The sequence below is a fragment of the Corvus moneduloides genome, chromosome 2, assembly GCF_009650955.1.
Source record: "Corvus moneduloides isolate bCorMon1 chromosome 2, bCorMon1.pri, whole genome shotgun sequence".
In the NCBI taxonomy this organism is placed as follows: Eukaryota; Metazoa; Chordata; class Aves; order Passeriformes; family Corvidae; genus Corvus; species Corvus moneduloides.
Window position 1 is genome coordinate 11,413,596 of NC_045477.1, and position 23,413 is coordinate 11,437,008.

The following is a 23,413-nucleotide window of genomic DNA, read 5'->3' on the forward strand; positions in this document are numbered from 1 at the left end:
GTGCTGTCTTTTAAGAGGGGGTAATGACAAACTGCAGTAAACAACCAGCCACTGCAGCAATGACAATAAATATGACAGCTAGCACAAAGTACTTCTGGTCAATTTAGTAGTCTAGTCCACAACAATGGATTGAAGAACTGGAAGGTTGTCAATGCCCAATTCTGTAAAGGTACAATTTTTACTTATTTTTTAGAAAAAATATTGTCTGTGGTCATATTTACATGTGTGAAATGTCAAATTAAGTTTTTAAAAATCTTAAAATACCATATCGATGAATAGTGTAGTAGTAAGTCCTTGAACGTTGTACTTTCTTTTTACTTATTTATTTTCCCTTACATAAGTAGACCTATGAATTTTACAGGGCAATGAAATAATGGCAAGGTTATGCACACATGCAGATGAGTGCATGAGAACGGCATATTAAAGTTGCAGATGTATCCATAGGACAGATGGGTATCTACAATGCTAAAACCCAGTAACATATCACCAGTTTAAGCATCAGGACTACTAAAAGCAAACTAGTTTACATTTAAAATTTCAATATTCTACCATTCAGGACACAGCATAGGATTTCTGAGATGTGCAACATCAGTTATTCCAGCGTTACCATTCCTCAAGTTGTTTAACAAACAGCAACCACTGCAGGTGATTTGGTTTCCCATACACTGGAATTTGATATCAATTCATCATCTAATAAAATTGGTAACAATGAAAGGCAGTGGCAGGTAGGTGGTGAACTTCTCTCTGTAAATCTTGTCTCAGCTTTGGGGGGAATATCTCAAAATTATAGTTTTAATCTATTCACTTAATGATTACGGTGAGTGGGGGAAATTGTCATAAAAAAAGAACTAAAGTCAAGAATCTAGCAAATAAACAAGCAAAACTGCACCACAGTATCTCAAACCATGTATGACGTAGTATAAAGTAATTATCTGATAGTTATTATCTATAACCACAGCTCTATAGATTCAGCTGGTCGGGGTACGTAATATTTCCAGCTTCCCCTGCCATAACAGAGATTTGAGCATGGCTGACAGGTCACAAACCATGTCCTTTGTGTTATATAAAGCCATCTTTCCTTGATGTAACTGGAAGAGTCATTTCCCAGTTCAATGTAACATCAATAAGTAACTCCAGTGTTTTCTAAATCAATACATAGTAAGGCCTTGTCAATAACCTGAAGAAGTTTCATTGACTGCCTACATTATTACTAAACCACATTTTTTTGGTTTCTTCTCTTTTTCAGTCTACACATAATCTTCCTAAAGAAGAATGGTTTTGTTCAAATTTTGTTGCTCAGTTTCATCAGTGAGTGAGACCAAAAGAACTGCACTGAACACATTCATGTGATTGCATTCAACAGCAGTGAAGACTTGTGAGTATCTGCAGAATCTTACAGAACAACAAACAACTCCCAAATACCAAATAAATGCTGAAGCAAATCATACTGGAAAGGGAGGTACAAGCCAAAGAGGACAACAAAGCAATACCAGAAGCGAAAAAAGCCCATAAAAAACCCACAACCCAAAACATCTTCTCAACGGACTACATGCTCTTAAAAGCATGCAATTTAAAATCCATCTGTTGAGAAAAAGCCAGAAGTTCTGGTGGGCAAGTGAACATGTCTTCAGCCTCTCAGGAAACTCGGCAGATGTTACCTTGGCACCCTCGATAGCAATCTCAGGAGAACGAGATCAGGACTATACAGGGATGTGAAATGAACCATCTTCTGACTAGGGATTCGTAAGAGGGGTAAGGACCAAAGCTACTGTGAATGAGACAAAGTTACCACTCCATGACCCGGGTGAGAAAAAATACAGGTTAATAAACTTTTCAAGTTCATAGCAGAAACTCATACCTTTCAAGTGTCAATGCAGGATCTTTGTGAATCTGCTTTTCACTCCTCCCTGCCAAAAATAAATATATTATAATCAGGATGCAGAAACTTACGGTGGAAAATAATTATATTTCTACAGTAACAGGAAACTCATTCTGTTAATTCAGTGTTAGCTCATGAAAGGGAGCCTGTCTTACTTCTAAATGAGGTTTCAAAGCTAAAATTAAGTTTCCCCCCAAAGTTGGTTATACTTGTGGTCGATTTGTGAGAGTATCAGAGCTTGACAAATGACACTGAGCTGAGCAAGGTGGTAAAGGTAACCTGCCAGGAGAGAGGGGATAGGTCTCCTTGCCTGGTTAATACTACCCACTTTGTGAAAAAATGCTGTCATCGGGAGATTATCTTTATTCTAACACTCCCACTATCCGTTTACCCACCATGACTAAAAAAAGCCCCAAACAAACAATCAAAAAGAAACCAAGAACACGCAACACACCCTTGGCATTGCATTCTGCTTCTCTAAAATCTTACTCATTTTCTTCTGCTATTATCATCATTATTCTCATTCAGTCGTCCCTCAGCTCCCCACTTCCACAACCCACACTCGTGTAACGTTAATGACATCCAAAGACCATTCCACACTACACAAAACACAGCTGTTATTGTAATCTTTCCACTGAAGACACTCTGTTCATATAACCCTTTACTTCAACTTTTCAATTGTTTTTCTCTTGCACTAGATTAAGTTTAAAATTTCTCATCTGAGTTCTATGGACATTAATAACTTTTATTTCTATCCACATAACCTAACCACTTATTGTGTCCTTTTTCCTTACCCTTTTGTTTCCACAAACATTCATTTTTGCTGCAATACTCAGGCACCTCTCACACAGGAAATTCCATTATGCTTCTGCACTGCTCCCCAGGCAAAGATCATCTACACTCTGGAGGCTCTTTCTTCCTCTCCTCCACAGTAAATTACCAGACCAAAATTAATCCAAATCCACCAAAATACCTCCTGCAAGACCACAAGCCAAAACACAAACGATGTATGTTGCTTGCCTTTCCTCACAGACTTGTTTGTTCCCTTTCTCTCATCACAGACTATATGAAGTTTAAAACAAATACATCTGCACTTGTGAGATGCTGACAAGTTCAGCTGGACAGCAATTAAATGAAGCCCTAGAGCAACACTGGCCTCCAAAATAAGTATGTTTTCTTTTCCTCTTACAGAAGAAAAAATGCATTTATTGGTTTTGCAGTACAACAATATGTGCTGCTGTAGTAACACAGTTTTCACCCAATACCTTTCTTTTACTACATATGATTGGAAGGGAAGGAAAGAATGATATACACTAAAAGATCAACAGAACACAAAGATTAATGATAGGGAGAAAGGGGTACAAAAGACCTAAAATATAATGTAGAAGGGCTAAAATATAGCATCAAAGGGCTCCCCCTTCTCTTGAGCTGCTACTTTTAAAAAACTAGTGAAAGCTCTTTCACTTCTCCAGCTGGTACAATGACAATATCCCCACCCTGATGCAATCTGCTTTCATTTCAGAGGGGACAGAGGCACAGAAGACCAGAGAATGAAAAAATACTGCTCCTAGGAAAGAAAGGAGATACTTCTTTTCAGAGAGACCATAGCTATTCACTTAATCATGACAACAAATGATGACATCGATGAGGAAACTTCTGAGGAGCAAGGTGAAGGCTGAGAGAGCACCTGTCCCACAGACCACCTAAGCATAAACCCAGACCTCCTTTGATGAAACAAAGGAAGCTTTCTGTTTCTCAGCTGCCTTAATGAAATAACCTTCCGAGCCCAAACAGCAGACTTAATACTGCAAGTTCTCCATTTTTTTTGAACATAATTTCTCCTCCTCAAACCAGAGGGGTTTGATTTACTGGGTCTACATCTGAATTCTGTTTTACTGCAAACAAAACATAACCCTCACTTCCAAAGTCGCTTCGGTATCTCTCTCCTAAATCATGTAAACCAGAGCTTGCTTGTAGCACTTTGGAAGGGAACAGTTTGGGTGACCAAGAATAACCAACCAGGATGCAAATTCCACTTGTCTTCTTTATATGCTGCCAGCTTTATGAGAGCAAGTCTGTCTGTGCTTGATATTTGGCGTAATTACTATTGTAAAATGTTTTATATTCCTGTAAATTCAGACGATGACCCTGAAGTGCTTACAAACTTCGATGAGACGGAGAGATAACGAAGCAGAAAAGGAAGGACTGTAGGGAAAAAGTATGTATAAGGAGGATGAAAAGCATCAATACCAGGAGAAGATAGTGAGGCTATTCAAGCTGCCTAGGACACTGCCCCACCAGCATGAAGTCCTGAACAGTAAAAAACAGAAGAGCAGAAACGAGATGATGTCAGATACTGCACACTGTAAAACATTATAATCAACTTGCTTCGCTAAAATATAAGGCCGGAGGTGAAATTCTAGGTAGCATGGTCCCTAAAACACCAGCTGTATTTGTCCACTATGTTGTAGGAAGCATTTCCACTGAACTGCAGTAAGCATTGTCACAATGCATATGGATGGAAAGTCCAAAATTTTCAGGAGTTTACAATATTTTTACTGTGATTTTGACCAATGGAACAAGAGGAAGGATTGGAAGATCTAAAACATCTTGACTCTAATCTGCTGCTGAAAAACAGGTGGGAGGGAAAGAAGGTGAAAAACCAGTAAATTACTGTCTATCCATCACCACTCAGGACCAAAAGCTCCACTTATATCAGGGAATGGGGACTAAGATTCCAAAATGAAAATTAACAGACTTAAACTGCTCTTGCAATTCACTTCTACATATAAGATACAAAGCATGCACCGAATGCAACTTATTTTTGCTAGCTGCTTGGCAAGATGTAGATGATTCAAGAACATGGAGTAACAACAAGCTCCTTTTTGCTAATGTATCTGAAAACATCTTTCTCAAGTTTTTCCATGAATTCTTGTATTTCACTTTAATTACTTTACTTAAAGCAAATGCGTATTTTTTAAGATCAAGCATGATCCATGTTCCTCACACATAATGATCACAAGAAATCTAATAGTGTTTATGACAGTCTTTCTAATACACATGCAGAAAACCCAGACTACTTGATAGGGATATGTATGCACAATCTTTGCCACTTCAGGTACTAAAATCTCTCTTGTTTAACATTTATTTTTGTTTAATTGGCAAATTTGATTATGAGTTTAATTTTTGAACAGTAAAGCTCATCCAGCCATTTTTGATTTCAAATTGGCTTGCACTCCATCATGCTTAGCTGAATGCCACAAAAACCTTTGACATTGTGACCTCATAAATCTTGGAGAACACAAAAAATTCTCGTAGGAGCAGGGAACTGTTGGTAAGATACTTCTTCCACCGTTGACTGTACTCTGTCAGCTGTAACTGTGTGCAAGTGTCCACACTTGCAAATTACACAAAACATGCATCTGAACTACCCTTCCATGAAATTATTTTCTCTGGTGAAATGACAGTCACAGGTAGAAAAGCTGAGAAGAAGAAAATGTTTGAAGTTGACTAAGTATTGGGGGTTTTTTTCGATGAAACATACAACCATAATTTAAAAACTTAATAATACCAATAAAAAAATAATCTTGATGTACTCCACCACCAAGCTGCAGAGTATAAGCAACATCCTAAGAACAGAAAGGACTTTCATAGACTTAGCCGTTCACTACATGAATATGGAAATAAAATCCCAAACTATTTTGGATTTGAGTGAACTACGGAATTAAGTTCCATATTTCTAATACATAAACTGAGGTCATTAAAAAAAAACCCACTCACAAGCAAACTAACAAGTAAGAGGCATTTCAGTTACCAAAGACCTATTTCAATCTGACATCTAAATATCTGATGTTAGATGGCTGCTGCTATTTACAGACTGATCATAGTAATTTCACTCCTCCGTTGTTCACCAGGACCTCTCATTACGTGCACTGCGTGGGTCTAAACCATGTTGGAGGCTACTGGGTACTGTCAAAATTGCAAGAAAAAAAAAGAGATTCCATCTTGGAACAAAACAGAACACTTTAGGAACATCCATGAATGTATCACACCAGTGCTTTGGAATATTGCTGCTCTACACATGAGGAACAGCAATGAGGACAGGAGAAGTTTAAGCCACTTGCCAAGTAACACGTGAGCCCCATATCCATAGCAAATGAAGAAAGATTTTCTGAATTTCAGCTGAATTACAAGATATTCTCTCTCTACAATTTGTGGGCATTTTGATTTTTGGTTTTTTTTTTCCCCTACTAGTGAAACAAAACAACAATTGGATACCCTAAACTTAAGGAAATAACGGTGCTTACTACTAAAGGAGTAGGAATTGCACACTACAGTAAATGCCTTTCTCTTCCAAAATAAGAAAAATTACTGGCACTCCCATCACCCTCAGATGGAGATGTGTGTCAGTCAAATACAGTCAATATGGGTATTCCACTATACCTGCTGAAACAATGTTCCCTCCAAGAAAACACCAGTACTGAACTAAAGTATCACCATCAGTACTGAACTAAACATGAATGATAGCATTATCGACAAAAATATAATTCCACAAACTTTCCCTATTTCTCAGGGATCTAACATGATGAAGCAGTCTTAATGAGCTGGGCAAGAACATGGATTGGAGCTGCAAAGACCACTGCACAGCAGAAGCTCTTCTGATCTACTGCCCAGTTTCAATCTCTTTCCTAACCAAGAACAATGAAGTCCTTTTTACCCTGAAGCAAGGGTCTCTCATAGCAAAGTATGAATGTCTGTACACATACATAAGCACTTCCTTCCCAAACAGGTCCATTTTTAATTCCTTGCTTTTGAAAGCTGTTAAAACCTGCCTTTTACCAGTCTAATTCAGCTGTAATACACTCGCAGCTCAGAGGGACACAGGGTGTGCATTCATCCCAGGTTACACCAGCAAAAAGGCAGAACTGCAGCAGCCTGTGCCAGCAGCAGGGCAGTGAAGGAACTGATGCTGCAGCTGCAAGTGACTCCACACACAGAGCTTTTTTTTGCATGTGCTGAACTGCTCGGTGGTGCCCATCCTCTGGAATCCTGAATTACACCAAGCCCGACTGAGCCTCCTCTGCAAATCTCCTAACTAGTAACTAGTAACTAGAACTAAGCCTGCAGAAATGAGTTTGCTCCCCCTTAGTAATCGATATTAGCATTTTTCCTAATGAGCTTGTACAAACTCAAATTCTAGCTTCAAAAGCTGGAAGTTTCCAAACTGACCAAACTCAGTAAATAACTTGGCTCCTATACCTATTCATTTGTAGAACTCACAGATACCTGCCATACTCTGTACTCTTTGCCAGAGTGAGAGAAAAATGGATCAAGCAGTTGCCAGTGACTTAAACATCTAAGTCTGGGAGGAGGGGAGGCATCCAAAACTTCTAATTGCTAATAGTCAGTGCCACCTACGGCTGATGCTGCAGAAACAAAGATCCAAACAAAGAAAAAAAAAAAAAAGGTATTTGGAACTTTGGAACTTTTAACACGGTTTTACAAATGGCTTCAGGAGAACAGATTAGACAAAAAATGACTAATAATTTTCATCTATTCTAGACCATTTACCACCATTGCCCTAGGTAAGGCACTAGTATCAAAACAAGGTCCAAATTCTTTACATGATCTTACAACAAAAACATTTAAAAAACACTGAGTTTCAAGTGCAGCTTTCTATTTTCTTATCTTAGCACACTCATCTCCTCAAGCAAAATTAATCTTATTTTTATTAACAGCTCCATTTCAACCGTTCAACCTGGCTCTGTTGCTGCAGATGCTTTGTCCAGTGGTCAGGAGAAAGATGACAGAGTTGTTTCATCAGGCCTTGCAAAATCCTCCCCTGTCACCCCAACAAAGTATCAGCAACACACTTTATTTTCAGGGAAAGTTAACCAACACGATAGACACAATAATTCCCTCCAGAGGTTTCGCAGCAGTCTCAGTTCAGTACACAAGGCCGTTAATTACACAACTGCCTTTAGCATTAGCAGGATTCTGGTAGTAGCAGCACTGCTTGAGTTAAGGCTGCCTTCAGTATCTGCACAGAAAATCTATTTACTTGAAGTTACGCAACACCTCCACTTCCTCTCTACTATGGTAGAGCACGTTAACAGAAAGAAAAGCGGTGGAGATGGGGAACAAGCATTTCACAATCTCAAGCAGAGCACAGCCACCCTTCAAAAATAGATCTAATCTGGAATTCACCTCTAAAATCTGCCTAAATTGATAATAACACTCAAGCATCAACTCTTACTTAACACTTGATTAAGTATTTCCAGAGGAAAAGCTGTGTGATACAGCTAACCAATACTGGAATCAACTGCATACCTCCAAGATAAGCAAGAACTGTTTTTAAAATCCAACTTATTTGGGTAAGGTTGTGTTTGGGTTTTCTTCCTCATTTGGTTTCTTCTTCACCACCTCGTCCACAATATAGCAGTCTACCCCAGAACAAGCTGTATTCCAAAACTCTCATCAAGATTCTAATGTCATCAGTCATGCTCATTCAGTAAAGTTGGCAGTAAAATTTTTAATTCGGCAGACATCCTTCTACTTTCCATTAAAAAAAAGAAAACAAGGAAAAATCATGGGCTACCGAAGCTGGTATATTTCATGGCACTAAGAAAAATCAAGACAAAATGAAAAATAACACATCATCAGTCTTCTTTTAACTATGATCTGCAGAGTCTACCTCATATCTCTAATGATACGCTGAGAATTGACAAAAAACAAAACTAAGCAAAACCCACAACAACTCTCAAAACTGGCTTTTTTCTACAGAGGAATTATAAGAAGACCCAAGGCAGTCACAGGATTCTTGACTGGTAAAATGTTTTCAAGAACTTGGATTTAATCACATGTCATTCATTTTCTTTTCCTCTGATCATTTATTTAAAGTCATAGGTTGAATTATTTATGAACAAAAGTTAATTGCATTGAAATGCAGTAACACCCTGTATTTACCTAACACTTTCTTCAGAACTCAACCTCCTGTCACTAACTGGTTAAAATCTACAAAAAATGAATACAGAATTTGAGGTAAGAATTAACCATTTCTATAGCATTACTGAAATTCACTTCCAAAACCTGGTTAAATATGGTGAAGTCCCTGGATCCTCCCATCTGCTGTGTAAATTGTGCAACTGTTTTTAACAACTTCTGGTTTTGTTACAACATGTGTTTATGTTGAAAAAAAGAAAAAGTAATTCAGGGGGAAGAATAGCTTACTCACAAAATATTTGGTTTGAACAAGTAAGTTTTGACTAATTATTTGCAACTAAAGTCATCATATTAGAGTTCAAACAGTCACATCACAAAGCCTCCCGAACTGGAGTTCTTAGAAATTTTCTTAGCTGCCTAAGGATCTCGAAGATCAACAACTTGCATGTATAAGGCTGTATTCACACTCCTTGAAAGGTGTAAAATGTAAGCTCAAGGGTACACCCATATAAATATACCCCACATCCATAAAGTGTTAATCTTAAGTCAGCAAGGCCATATGACAGAAGTAACTATTACAGTGCATGACTGCTGCTCAGCAGTGAGCATTTTCCAAGTCCCTCATTTCCTTAAAGCAACTCATTTACTTGTCACCTGCCAGGACAAAGAGCAGAGAGAGGATTTCACAAATACCTCTGTGGCTTGTGTGTGGTGATAACACACCAGGAAAGATGGATTTTCATTTTCTCATCAAGTTATTAGATTAGGTTTACACGCAGATTTAAATGCCCAGGAGGAGTCTGCCACCTGTCCTAAACTTAATTAGTCAGGAATGTCTGCATGACAAGAGCAGATACTTCAGATGTTTTGGAGTGACCACAACCAAACATCCAAATAATCACCACCACAATTTCAGTGATGCCAAGAATGAAGCACTAAGCACAGCCCTCTGTGAAACAGCCTGAGTTTTATTAATGGAGTGCTTCATACTTCCCACACAACTGACATCAGCTGAGCATCTGTAAAACCAGAGAATCAACTATGTAAAGTCTACAACTGGGTTAAGGAAACGAAGAGCCCTAGATTTCCCACTAAAATAAGGGTGCATATTTATGCATTACTAAGAGGGGTGGTGGTGGGGGCGTGTGTGTGTGAGATATGAAGACTCAAATCCTGTAAGACTTTTCCTCAGCTTTGTTCTCGTGCCGTTTATCACAGCATCACATCTAAGATTTGCAAGTTTTTATACCTCCCCTCACCCCCTCACATACCCCCCTCACAAACACGTAGGACCAGCACAGCAGATTGATAACTAGGAAAAAACACCACAGTTTCGCATTTAAAGAGGCAAACACATCCATGTTCAAGTACATTTCATATTTATCATCTTGCTAAAAGCTAAATCAAAACCCCCTTAAAACATTAATTAGAATTTTATCTGTGTAGGTACGTAGCAACTACTGACACTGATGTAACTGAATATAATACAGAGAATTCAGTTAATCTTCTCCTTACGTTGCCATTGGCACATAAATTTGTCTCATTAGCAGGGGCTACTTAGTTCGCTGTAGTAAACAAAGCTGCCGATACGACAGCCTCGCACACTTTTCATTCATTCACGTATTTTTCTTTCCTCAGACTGCTAGCGTGTGTCATAGAAGAGCCGAATGTTAAACATTCCTGGAGTGTCACAATATGTAATACAATAAAACAGATTACAACCATACCTTTCTTTCACAGCAGTGGTGCCAAGCACAGGTACACTGTAGCAATCAATTTGTTCTGCAGACAGTAAGGCTTTCATAGAATACTAATGCAAAATCTCTTTTCTTTCTCCTTCGACTTGACTCCCCAATGCCTGGGTCCCGACCAATACAAGGAGGAGGGCAGAATGTCTTCTGCTGAGATAACCACAACTACTAATCAAGTATACGTGTACAAGGGCACAGGATTAAACCTCCACCAGGCTTGACTCGGGCACCGAGAGCAGCTCAACACATGCACAGCAAGGTCAGAATTAAACACACACGCACGCACGCGCATCTACTTGAGTGAACTAATTTATCACACTTTACCACTGACGGCTTTTTACCTCGGGGGAGCAAAATTACATCCCGGTGAGCTGACGAGGTTCAGACACAACAGCTTCCCACAACAAATCAGATCTCTCGGAGAAGGGAACTGGGCTCAGAGGTGAACGCTCCTCTCCCGGCTCCTCAGAACTCCGTGCACACCACGCGTGTCTGCATGTTTGTGAATGTGTCTCTGTGTGTGTGTGTGTGCAGGTTTGTGCACACACGTGTGTGAGATGCAGCACCAGGCATTGGCTAAACCAGAACCACAGCGGCAAAGTTCAAAAACAGGCACTAACTCCCCTTCGAGAGAGTTCTCTTTCGGATTGTATTTATCTTTACCTCTTAACATAATCAATCTATCAAGTCTAATTACTCCAGAAGAAAGCATTTTATTATTGTCTAACATAGCAAATGTCAAACAAGCTGTTCATTTACCTTGAAGTTTATTAGCATAGAAATGCAACATGAAGATGCTCTCAAAACATTGTCACTTGTATTCACAACGTTTTCGAAAACCCACTTAGCAGGTTTTTATTGCCTGGCATAGTTGGATACTGTTTTAGTTCTTAAAATAGGCAGGGCATTATCTTAACGGTATCACCCTTGAGCTGATATAAGACCTTTTCTTTAAATATCCAATTTATATTTAACTTTTCTCTTTGGTTCTCTTTAAATGAACGCTTTTCCGACATTCCAGTCAGCTGTACATACGTGGATACATGTGTTTTCATAAAGGTTCATATATGTGCCTTTGAAGGAGTGAAAAGTTAAACACTGAAATTTCAAAGCAGGGATTTTTCCCCCCCAACAAGTTCTGCCCTGTCATGCATCCTTCCTGGCATTTTCCTTCCAGTACAGCCAGATGAACATTTTACCAAAACCATCAAGATGAACCCTACAAATTATCATTGGTGGGGTTTTAAAAACACTGCTTTTGCATGTGATGTGTATCGAGAAGAAAGCACTGCACAAATGCTCCCCCAAGTAACCCCCAAAATAACGCCCGGCACTTTACCTAGGACAAATTAGCAAAATATTTTTGGAATATCAGTGGCTTCACAGAGACACCAGCAAAAAGCAGCGTTAATCAATACTGATGAGCTTGTCCTTGACATACTGACCGTGTCATCGGGCTATTGTCATGTGATACCATGTCATTTCCCCACCTGGCTCATGACCTTGTCCTTTAAATGACCCAAAGCTTCCCTCAAGTAGCAGGAGGCCCCTCCCCGCTGCCTCAGCAAGGTCGAACGGGTCAGCGTGTCCTCATCTATAATCCACCACCATTTGTCAGCAGGGAGGCTGGAGGAGGCAGGCTTGCTACAAGGGGAGAATGCCCAATTAGGCAGCTGTCACACAAAGCATAGGCTGCAAAATTATCCCCTGTCAAAAGAAAGAGCAGCTGCGGGTGCCAATTACAGCAACCTTTCAACCCTTTAGGTACTGGAAACTACACAGAAGTAAATGAAGTACAATTAGTGATAACAAATCGATGAATTAGGACAGTAAATTAGAAATTACTAGCAGGTGATCTTAGGTCTCCCATAATATTAAGGGCACAGCACACCCCAGGCAAGGGCAGGAATATACAGATTTCACAGAGCACATCAGTTTTTTCTTATCCGTGTCTTCCTTGTGTGGAGCCTGTTTCCCTCTGTCGTTTTCTTCTCACAAGCCAGACAGTGCAGGGAAAGGAAAAAAAAAAAAGGCAGCCCAAAGAGGAAAGAAGTTGTAGCACCCAATCTGCCCTCTTTATCCTGGCAAATGCAGTTTCCTCCTTTCTCAGGAGGACCTCAGAGCCAGCACAATCTCTTTCTAGTAAGTACACTCCATTTGACATTTGCTGCACCACAAGTTCCAACTGAACAACATTTACCCCGGGGAAAAAAAATGAACCAAGAACAAATACAACCAGAAAAATTAAACCCCCTAATAAATTTTATGTCAGTTACTCTTGAAGCACTTAAATCTGAGTTAAGTGCTAGATTTTTGACGAGAGGGGAAGACTAATTTCTCCACATTTCAGTTCTCACACAAATCATGCAGTGGCATCTCTGAGCATATATAGAGCCTAAAGTTTGCAAGCAAAGTTACTACTCCATGATTTTTTTGCCTTTTACACCTTAGTGAAAAACTCACAAGTGGTTTTTTGCCCTATTTTATTAAGCGGACAGCCTGTGAAGTTACTGTGTGCTGGCACCAAAAGGCAGGTCCTACAGACCACAGTAAATCCAGCTTCTCCTCCAGTGCATCAGGTCAACCCTTTAAACAGGCGAGGGCTACCCATGGATACCTGGGGCTCTGCATGCCCAAGGCAACCACAGATGGGTGGTCACCTTACTAGTCTCTGGCATTTACAGAGTAAGAAGCCTAGAAAACAGAATAAGGAAAATGGGAGGATAGGATTAAAAGTATGAATAATTAACATACAGCCACGTCAAACCATGGTCGAGACAGTGGTACCAACACCTTTGTATTTAGGTGCTTTGAGTCAAAGTGACAGTCAAATTAGAAGAACAAAATTCAAATTCCAAGATGCCATCTCCTCTTCCCAGCCAGCTCACAGTCATTTCAAACTAAGTGAAGTTGCCATTTCTTGTCAATTCTCTCCTTTCATTTCTCATTCCCTAATCCCAAACCCACCTTTAATATGTTCTTATGCCTTGAAACCATGTTGAGCACTGAGGACAGGAGTCCAGATTCCTCCCAGAGGCAGCTCTGAATAATACCTGTATACTTGCACTATAATTCATACATGTACTCACACATGAGTACACATATTTATGCTAATACATTCATCAAAATATGAGATGGAGCAGAAATTAAGCCACTGATCTCCAACAAGCAATTTCCTATAGCTATCTCTTGATCTATAACCACTGAGTATTCCACTGTTTTAAAAAAAATCTTGCTGTCGTAACTCTGATAAGAGACAGGATAATAGAACACTAACTATAAATAGATGTAAAAATGCTCATTTAACAGCAGTTGCAATAATGGCTCATCAAATTTGACATTTTCTTTGAGTAGCATATGGAAACCGTAGAGTACTGAAAGAGTTAATATGTTTAGAATTCAGTTTCCATCATACTTGGGTGACTATCTCTTTAAATAATTTAAATCCTCTCCATCAACTACAAAGCTGTTTTGAAGCCATTTAGCTTTGTTCTTTACATGTGTTCTAATTAAGAAATGACCTTGTCATCACACACACCAGAAATCCTGGATTATTTCCTGCAGCAAAAATCTACGAAGCCAAAAAAAAAAAAAAAAAAAGACAAAAAGAAAAAAAAATGTATACATTTCTTCCTTTAGTGAGGAACTGAGGAAGTTGTTGGTTGGCTGAATGCTGAAGCAGTTTCACCGCATAATTTTTGTGTGTGTGTGTGTCGTTGAATGTCACAGGGCGGGTTAGCGTGACCTTGAGCTGCATCAGCAGCACAGCAAGGGTCGAGATGCCTGCAGGCGCCCTTGTACTGGATTTGCAAGACAAAAACCTTCAAACTGGCTGAAGGACATCTTAAATCTCTTCAAAGGTTTTCCCGAACTAATCTGGGCTGCTCTTAGCCGGATCTGTGCCAGTGTGAGAGGCAAAATTAAAAACAAGGTCTCTGACAGGATGTTGTCTCCTCTTAACCCTTCCCGTGCAGGCGGCAATGCTGGAGGGACGCTCTCGAATGCACCGAGGGAGGCTCAACCCGCAGCAATTCTTTCATAACCAAATTATGTAAGGCACCACTTACTCGGAACGGGGCTCTTCCTCCCGCCGAGCACCCAGACGGCTCCCTGGCACCGCCAGCCCATCCCTCGCCTCCCCCGCAGCTGGAAATGCCATTTTCCCAGCACTCTGTGGGGACAGACCCAGCTCGCAGGATGCACAGAGGAGCTCGGTGCCTCTGCTCCCTCCACAAATATCCCGGGTGAAGATGCTTTTTCCAAGTGGAAGCAGTAGCACCCACCACAGCATGTTGAGCATGTTAAGGCCAGGCAGGTAAGGAGGAGGGGGGGGTCAGGAACACACAGAGGGTTGCTGTGGCAGGCATCAGACATGTTTTATGAGAAGAAATTAAAAAGTGACCACTTCTCATCCTAACCTGTGATTTCCTTCCCAGTCATCCCAAGCCAAGCAGGAAGCACAGCAGAGGATATTAACATGCGACGGGCCTACCAAGAGTTGGAGAGCATGACTGTACACACAGGGGAAACAAAAACAAATAAACCAACTGCCCAGCCTGCCTGCGACTGCTCATCATCTCACAAGTGACACAGAGGCAGAGATAACCTCTAGGAAAGGCCCTAGGAACACATGGTTACTCTATGAAACCACAAGTTTACCCAATGGATTTAGCAGCGTTATTCAAATACAACTATCGGCATATCGAAGGGATGGGTGCTTTCTCCAGAAGTGTATTTGCACATAGAATCGCCAACTCCACCTCCAGTAAAATTTTGCCAAGTAGGAGTATGCTTAGTTAGAAAGCAACATGGATCCCCACATCTGAATGTGGAGAAAAAGGCATCACCACCTTCTCCCCGTCTGTTTTAGCGGTGGTATGTTATTGGTCAGATTAAACTGTCAATTTCTACAAGGGGAAAAAAAATAAACACAAATGGGTTAAAATAACCTCAAAGCTTAATCAAAAGGAGCCAGCATCACACTTCAGAATTACCTTTTACTGTTTCTAGGATATCCACCAGGCAAGTCCTTGAGGAGAAAAGGAAGGAGTCACTCGTACCAGCAGAGGGTGTTGTGATTCTTCTCTGCTTGAGCACAGAAGGCTTCGTTTATTCTGGTTTTGTACAGTCATTTTCTAAGCACTATAGTCTGTTACACGGTAACAAAACACATTTAAGTTTACTGAAGAAGGATACAGCTTTGCAGTTATGTCGCAACTGCTATAACACTACCCTTCACCTACCACTAAAATAGATTCACTCCCAAGAACCACAGCTCTTCTCACAAAGCACCCTCCTTGTTAGAAGGCTTTAACAATTTCATGCATTAGTTTTTCAGTAACATCAGTGACCGTGCCTTCTGCATCAGCAGAGGAGGAACTTGCACCATACAGATGCTTTTCCACAGGCCTAGGGTTTCCAAGGCATTTGTTACACCTGGACAGAAGGCCACGGTGTTCCCATAGCACCTGTTTGTCAGAAGGACCCCCGAGATTACCCAGAGCAGTCTCAGGGACTGTTCTGCCCCAGAGGCCCCGGCATCTCTGCTCTGCAGCCCCAGGGAAGCAGGAGGCTGGAGGCGGCACACACCTCATGTGCCTTCTCCACCACATCACAGACCCTGGCAAATGGAGACTGACACAACCCACACATGAGGATTCACTGATCTTCCTGCACAAAGGTGTTCTTTTTGCAGCCTTTCAATGACAGGATGCCATCCAGGCAGCCAACTGTGGGGGCTTAAAAAAAAAAAAAGGCAAATAAAGTTTAGCCACTTAGCCTATTACACAATGATTGTAGTACTGGGTCCTTGTGCTGTGCTTCCTAGAAAACTTTCCAGTTTACCCCAATTATCAGGAAGAGGGATTAGAAGAGACCAGTAGAAGTAGTTCCCATGTTACATGTTAACCTAGCAGAAAACACTAAAATGAATTTTCATGGTATGACCATGCAACATCTGTGATTTCTTAAGTTTCTCCAATGTGCAACAAGACAAAAATATATTATGGGTTTTCCAAACACCGAGTGTTGTGAAAACCCCCAAAACAAAAACAAAGAACTCCTATTGCAATGTTCCAGCTGAGCAGGGTGACTCAAAGATGCAACAAAAGCTTTCAAGCCACACAGTCGTTGCTGCCAAGTATGGGACACATTGTGTGGCCCTGCCAAAACTAGAAGCCAAAAGCCAAAAATACAAATTAGCAGCTTTCTTCCAGGGCCACAACAGTTCAGTAAAAACTTTCCAAATCAGGCTGTCCCTAGGAGGTTCAGACAGAAGCGGTGAGCGCAGTTATACAGCACCTGGCCACAACTCCAAGCCTACAGCAGCTCCCAGCACACCCATCCACCCGAACCACAGCCTTTGTGACAATGTCACATCTGTGGAGTTGGACAGTCACTCACTTCTACCCAGCCGATGAAAGTGGTCTTTGTGGCTACAATTTCTCACGGGTGGCAAGCTGCAGAGTTAGGTAAGCGTGTTCCCTGCCTGTTCCTACCACAGGCATACTCACACCAGCACACACAAGCCCTTTCTATAAAGGGCAGGATAAGCATTTTACAGACCACCCAAATACAGGCTGCCTGCTCAATCTTAATTCTGCCATCTTCTAACTTTTGATTCTGAATACACAACATTCATATTCTTTAAACACAAGAGTTATTTTGCACGCAGTGTACCTCAGTGCAGCAGAGAAAAAGAAGAGGTAAAAATGGCAGAAGTTACTATAACATATTCTCTTTTCACTTGGATGCCATTATTAAATCAAAAAATATCTGCTAAGGATGCTACTGACAAAAACTTTCTCTTGGGACCATACATCCCATTTGCATTAGCAGAAAAAGCTGAAAAATCATATTGTGACTGACCACATTTCCCAACATTTCTGGCCTAACTTCCCAGCAGTACCCAAAGCAGCCCTTGGTCTGGCAGAAAAATGAAAATTAATGCTACTACAAAATATTAGGTGTATCTACTTTGTAAGAAGCTTTATCAGTAGTGCATTAGTTTTAAGTATGCTTGATATAGCTGGCCTACTTATACTAGTATAAAATAAATTAATATTATAACTACTACTTGACAGCAACAGGTAAGGGCAAGAAGTACTGAATAATGTAGATTAAAGTGATCAATTACTGTGATCCTTTTCATATTCTCCATATGGAGAACATCTAGAGGAGGGCCACAAGGATGGTGAAGGGTGTGAAGGGGAAGACATATGGGGAGTGGTCTGTTTAGCCTGGAGGAGACTGAGGGGGAGACCTCATTGTGGTCTTCAACATCCTCATGAAGGGAAGAGGAGATGCAGACACTGTGGTGAACAGTGACAGGACCCAAGAGAAGGGCATGAAACTGTATTGGAGAGGTTTAGGTTGGATATTAGAAAAAGGTTCTTCACCCAGAGGATAGTTAGGCACTGGAAGAGGCTCCCCAGGGAAGTGGTCACAACACCAAATCTGAGAGAGCCCAAGAAGCTTTTGGACAACACTCTCAGGCACATCGCTGCATCCAGCTCTGGGGTCCCAGCACAGGAAGAACAGGAACCTGGTGGAGCCAGTCCAGAGGAGGCCACCAAGGTGATCAGAGGGCTGGAGCAGCTCTGCCATGAGGAAAGGCTGAGAGAACTGGGATTGCTCAGCCTGGAGCAGGGAAGGCTTTGGGGCGAACTAATTGCAGCCTTCCAGTACCTGAAGGGAGCCTGCAAGGCGGAGAGAGACTATTTACAAAGGCCTGGAGTGACAGGACAAGGGGCAATGGCTTCAAGCTGACAGTAAATACCTTTAGACTAAATATTAGGAAGAAATTCTTCACTGTTGAGGGTGGTGAAGCACTGGAACAGATTTCCCTGAGAAGTTGTGGATACCACATCCCTAGATTGTTCAAGGCCAGGTTGGATGGGGCTCTGAGCTACCTGGTCTAGTGAAAGGTGTCCTTGCTCATGGCAGGGGGGTGTAATGAGATGATCTTTAAGATCCTTTCCAGCCCAGGCTGTTCTATGATTCTGTGGTACAAATTAAATAACCTTTTTCTGCTGAGATCTCAACTAACACCCAGGCATCTTCCACAACTTGCTAGTAAAGCCGGATGTCTAATTTAGGTCTCCCAACAACTCTCAAATTCTCACCACAGCAATCTCCTGCAGATGTTTTGTCAAATACAGTAACTTCCAAACCTGGCACACCTTTCCAAAAAGTGCATCTCAGAAAAACAAGGCTGATGACCTGCCCAGGTAACACCATTCATATTTGGGGGGTTCATTTCCTGCTTCAAGCATCTCAGATACTAACTTAAGGACATTATCAACACTTCATACTACGTACACTCACAAATATGTCCTATTCTAATATTTAACTTGTGTCCTGATCATGAATTACACGAGCATTTGCAGAAGAATAAGGACTGTATCTGTGTTTAAGACTGTATTTTGCTGAATCAGGACCCTGAACCTTAATGCAGGTTTTTCTCACTGCTGTGCCAGTTTATTTTATTCAGTACAAAGCCACCAACAGCCTTTGAGTTCTTCTGCTCAAGGTCATTTTTAACATTCACAAGCACAGCTTTTTGGCTGTCTGCACAGCACAGAATTTTTTTTAAAGTGCATCTCAGAGCAAAGTGATGTCTGGAAACATCTTTAAATAGTGAAAACCACCCTTTAAAGTTGCCTTAATCAGTTGCCTGTTAATAATTCTACTTGGCTACCTTTAATACCACAGGCTCTAATTTCGTCTCCATTTCTGCACCCACCCATATCTGGAAGGTATAAACATGATATAAAATCAGTTTCAACTTCTGCAATCTCAACGTCTAAGCTACACCTCCCACTCTTAGCCTTTGAAGGCATCCAGTACAGAATCAGGTCCTTGAGCTCCTTCCCCTGTTCCGCCAGACACAACATTTTCTAAATTTGCACTTAAAAGGGGGGGGTAGGGTGGGGAGCTACCTACATTCAACAATAATTTGCAATATTAAAAAAAAAAAATCAGAAGTTTGTTTATATTATGTTTATATTATGTTTTATAAAGTTAAACACAATTCCCTATTCCTCAGTCATCTTCTTTCATCACCCCAACTAACCTCCTTAAGCTTCTGTATCACTTCTTTCTTCTTATAATTAAGGATGTGGGATTGAAGGGGGTAATATAAGGAAGCACTTATTTTATTTACAGTTCTCATTGTGCTGTATTAAATATTATTCGTATTTTGTCAGCACCTGACTGATGAAGAAATATCACAAGCCTAAGAAATGAAGACAACAGTATGTTTTGGGTTTTTTTAAAACAAATATGTCAGTCTCTGCATCACCACTGAAACGCTACATTGCCAATGTTCACCTTCAAATACTCGTTTAAATACTCTTACTTTGTCTGTGCAAATCTCAGTACAAAGCAAGAAGCAGCATACTGATTACAGAAAATACAGCCAGCCATGAAAATTGAAAAGATGGAAGTGTCTGGCAGGCAGGCATGTGTTGTATACATGTTTTGTATACACTGCATTTCCACATGTGCACATCTACGCTAGACATGAACACCTCATCCTGGTACCCCAGGCCATTGAGAAGAGAATTAAGAAGCTGACAACCAGATAAGCCCAACAGAAGAGTGAATTACACTTGTAGGGTTCCAGCCATGATCACACTGTAATACTGTTTTCTGTGTGTCCAACAAAATAGCTGAAGCCAACAGCAGTCAGCAGCGATTCCTGGTTAAGTGTATTCGCGTGCTCAGCTGCCAACAGCACTTCCTTCTCCAAAACAGGCTTCATTAATCCCCAGGTCGTGCAGTGCCTCAAACTCTCTTGCTCTCTAGCTACCAAGGGTGTCAGAAAGCCGCCCATAGCAAGTGTTCTCTTGCCATTTTGTTATTTCATTTTACAACAGTCTCAATGTAGAATTACAGGTGTTTTTGTGCTGTACTCAAGCCAGAGATTCCCACTTTACTGCACACATCTAAATTCACAACATAATAGGTGCTCTTTTTTTTTCTTTTAGCCTTAAAAATCCAATTGGTTATGAATCTCTAATACATTTATAAGTTTCAGGACTCTTGACTATTTCTTAGCATTGAACTCAAAAGTGGTATCAAATCTCATATTAAAGTTAACAGAAACTTCAGTAGAAGGAAGTGAGACTTATCCTGTTCCTAGTCAAGCCATAAGCTTAAGTAAGGACCACTTCCTCATTTACTTAAGAACCAGTAGCGTTTTAAAATAAATAGTAACAGAAATAACAAAAAGTAATGGAAAAAGAGTTCCTAGGCGATTATCCTGAACTGCTCCCCTCCCTTTCTCAGAAACACTAGATAGATTCTTTTAGAAACAAAGCCTTTGATCTGTCTTGTAGCAAACATAACCCCTCAACCCAAACACAATGCCTCTATAAAATGAATACACAACAGCTCCACACTCTCAGCAATTTTTTTGAACTACAGCAGGTTTTGCCGAACTACTGGCTTAGGAAAACACAGAGCACACTAAAATTGTTCTGCTTTTTCAGAAGACACATCAGGTTTCTGTTTAGTGCATACAACAAAACGTAAGTCCAGTTTCTCAAGGTGTGCAATGGTCCATTCAAGTTTGTCTAACTCTTAGTACTTTGCCAATAGTACAATTGTTACCACCACCACCCCCAGGCTGGCTGATTTAAAGAATCAGAAATATGAATTAAAGAATCAGAAATATGAAGCTTTCACAACTTTTTAAATGCACCCAGAGATTTCAAAACATTTACAAAACCCCTGTCACTTTTCAATTATTTTCATTTACGGATGACTAACAGTATGTCTGTGCCAAACACAGACATAAAACGCATTCTTCAAGAGGCATGAATATACATAAAAACACAGATTTGCCAAATTAAAATACTGTGAGAACAACTATTTACCTCAAACAAAAACAAAAAACAACTTAAAATTAGTCAGCTTTCCAAACTTTCATTAACATCACAAAAATTGTTTGAGTTATTAGAAATGTACATAATCATAAAAAACAACATTATTCCATTGTTTCATCTTTCCTGCTGTACAAGTGAACCACAATTGAGAAACCACAGATAAGCAGAAATGCAGCATTGGGAGAAGGCAAACGGAGTACAAACTTGAAAAAGATAAAGAAGATGCAGTGTTACTACTCTAAATATAACTTACATAATTTATAAAATAGTTGCATAGATAAATATCAGATGTCCTCCTACAGGTTGTCTTAACTGTGGGGTTAATGGATCAGCCATAAAGAAAATTGACACGAAACTCTAAACCTTTCCTCCTTGCTATGTTTATGTGTTAGTACCAACAAGCATCAAACACAGCATCAACAACAAAGTACTATCCACATAAAATAAAAGAACCCAGTCTATTTGCTCACAAGAGCAAAACAAACATTACAGTACTCTCCAAAAGCATAAGATGAACAACAAAAACAACTGTACATAGAGTTCACCTCCACAGATGGCTCTATGTTGTGTGTCTCCACATCACCCAAAGGATCTCCCATGCTCATGAGGCAGCCTTCTCCTCTCATCTGTCACACTGACATTGGGAATGTAAAGAACAGAAAAGAAATGTATATGGGAAGAACCACACAGAAAATTTCCTTCCCTTAATTCTTTTCTTATGTATGAAGTTTTCCACAGGAAGAGAAATTTGGGTATGGAATATTCATGCTCACTACCACCTGACATCAAGGTTCATTTCTCTCTGAAAGAGTCTCCAAAGGATAATAAAGTAAAAGCCTGAACACTTGCAAGAAGCATGTAACAATGCAGAGAGGCAGTAAAGATTACTCCCGTCCTGAGCAAAGGGAATAAATAGATAATCATGGAAAAGAAACTACTAAGATCTTCCAAAAGCCTGCTACTTAAGAACACAGGAAGAACCTGGTCTTTCAACGTTAACAGCCATCAACATCTAACATACATCTTTCAAAGCAAGCTCAAGTCATATAAATTCATATAAACCTTTTCTTTTTTGTGATCCAAACCAGAATGCCCGAGCTGCAGCCTGCTGGCCAGATCCAATCCACTGCAACAATTCATCTGGCCAGCTGCCCACTCCTTGCTGTCCTCCCCAATGGCTAATTAGATATAGGAAGGAAGCAGGCAAGGGCTCGGGGAATTGCCCTCACATCTGATTTCCCACCACTATGTTTCATAAGCACCTGCAGCCTCTGCTCCATCAAAAAACAGGGCGGAAATTACCACATGTAGTGATGGTGTTCATGTAACTCCATATGCCTGTTAATAAATGTGAATTTTGCTCCATGTCTGCTAGCACTACCAGCCCTGTGTCAGCACAGCTGCGGGTTGCCCATACATTTCTGTTACAACATTGTACACACCCTACCACAGTTGTCCACACCTCTACACACATTGTCATCTGCAGTCCAGACCCTGTGCCACCAATGCAGCTCCCTGGAAAAGCTGGACGCTAGTTCTCCAAACCAAAAGGCTTCACACCAATCCAGGCAAGAAATGTCTTGAACTGGGGTGAGTTTCTCCCAGAACAAGCCCAGCTCACAGAGGAAGGCTCTCCGTGCTCCCCGAGTAACATCCAGCTCTAAGCTGAGAGTGACTGCTAGCTGCCACCACAACTCCATCAGGGCATGCATACTAATGCTCTTGGACTGTTGCCATATCATCCATATATGCTTTATTACAGCTCATCTCCTTAATGTGCAAGACATTTATCTTTGATTCTTTCAAAATGAGAAAGAAAAAAAAATCCTGATACTGTAGAACTTGTTTTAGTACTGTTCAGACCATTTAAACTGGGTCACTGTAAGCTCTTCAAGCAGATGTTTCTTTGTCATCACATACAAGTAACAGCACCAAGTCATTTTTTGCCTTAT

General features: G+C 40.5%; 1 protein-coding gene across 7 annotated transcripts in view; it reads right to left on the reverse strand.

The window, feature by feature from the left end:
* The window catches only part of NRIP1 (nuclear receptor interacting protein 1), a 94,902-nt gene that overhangs the window by 21,116 nt on the left and 50,373 nt on the right, over positions 1-23,413 (reverse strand). For 3 of the 7 annotated variants that reach the window (XM_032097210.1, XM_032097198.1, XM_032097203.1), the window contains exon 3: positions 1,859-1,907. The exons of 1 other annotated variant lie outside the window; for it this stretch is intronic. The gene's annotated coding sequence lies outside the window, so the exon portion shown is untranslated. Of the gene's footprint in view, positions 1-1,858; positions 1,908-10,548; positions 10,571-22,006; positions 22,081-23,413 lie in introns of those variants that run through there. 3 more of the 7 variants (XM_032097225.1, XM_032097231.1, XM_032097239.1) reach the window with 3 other exon arrangements.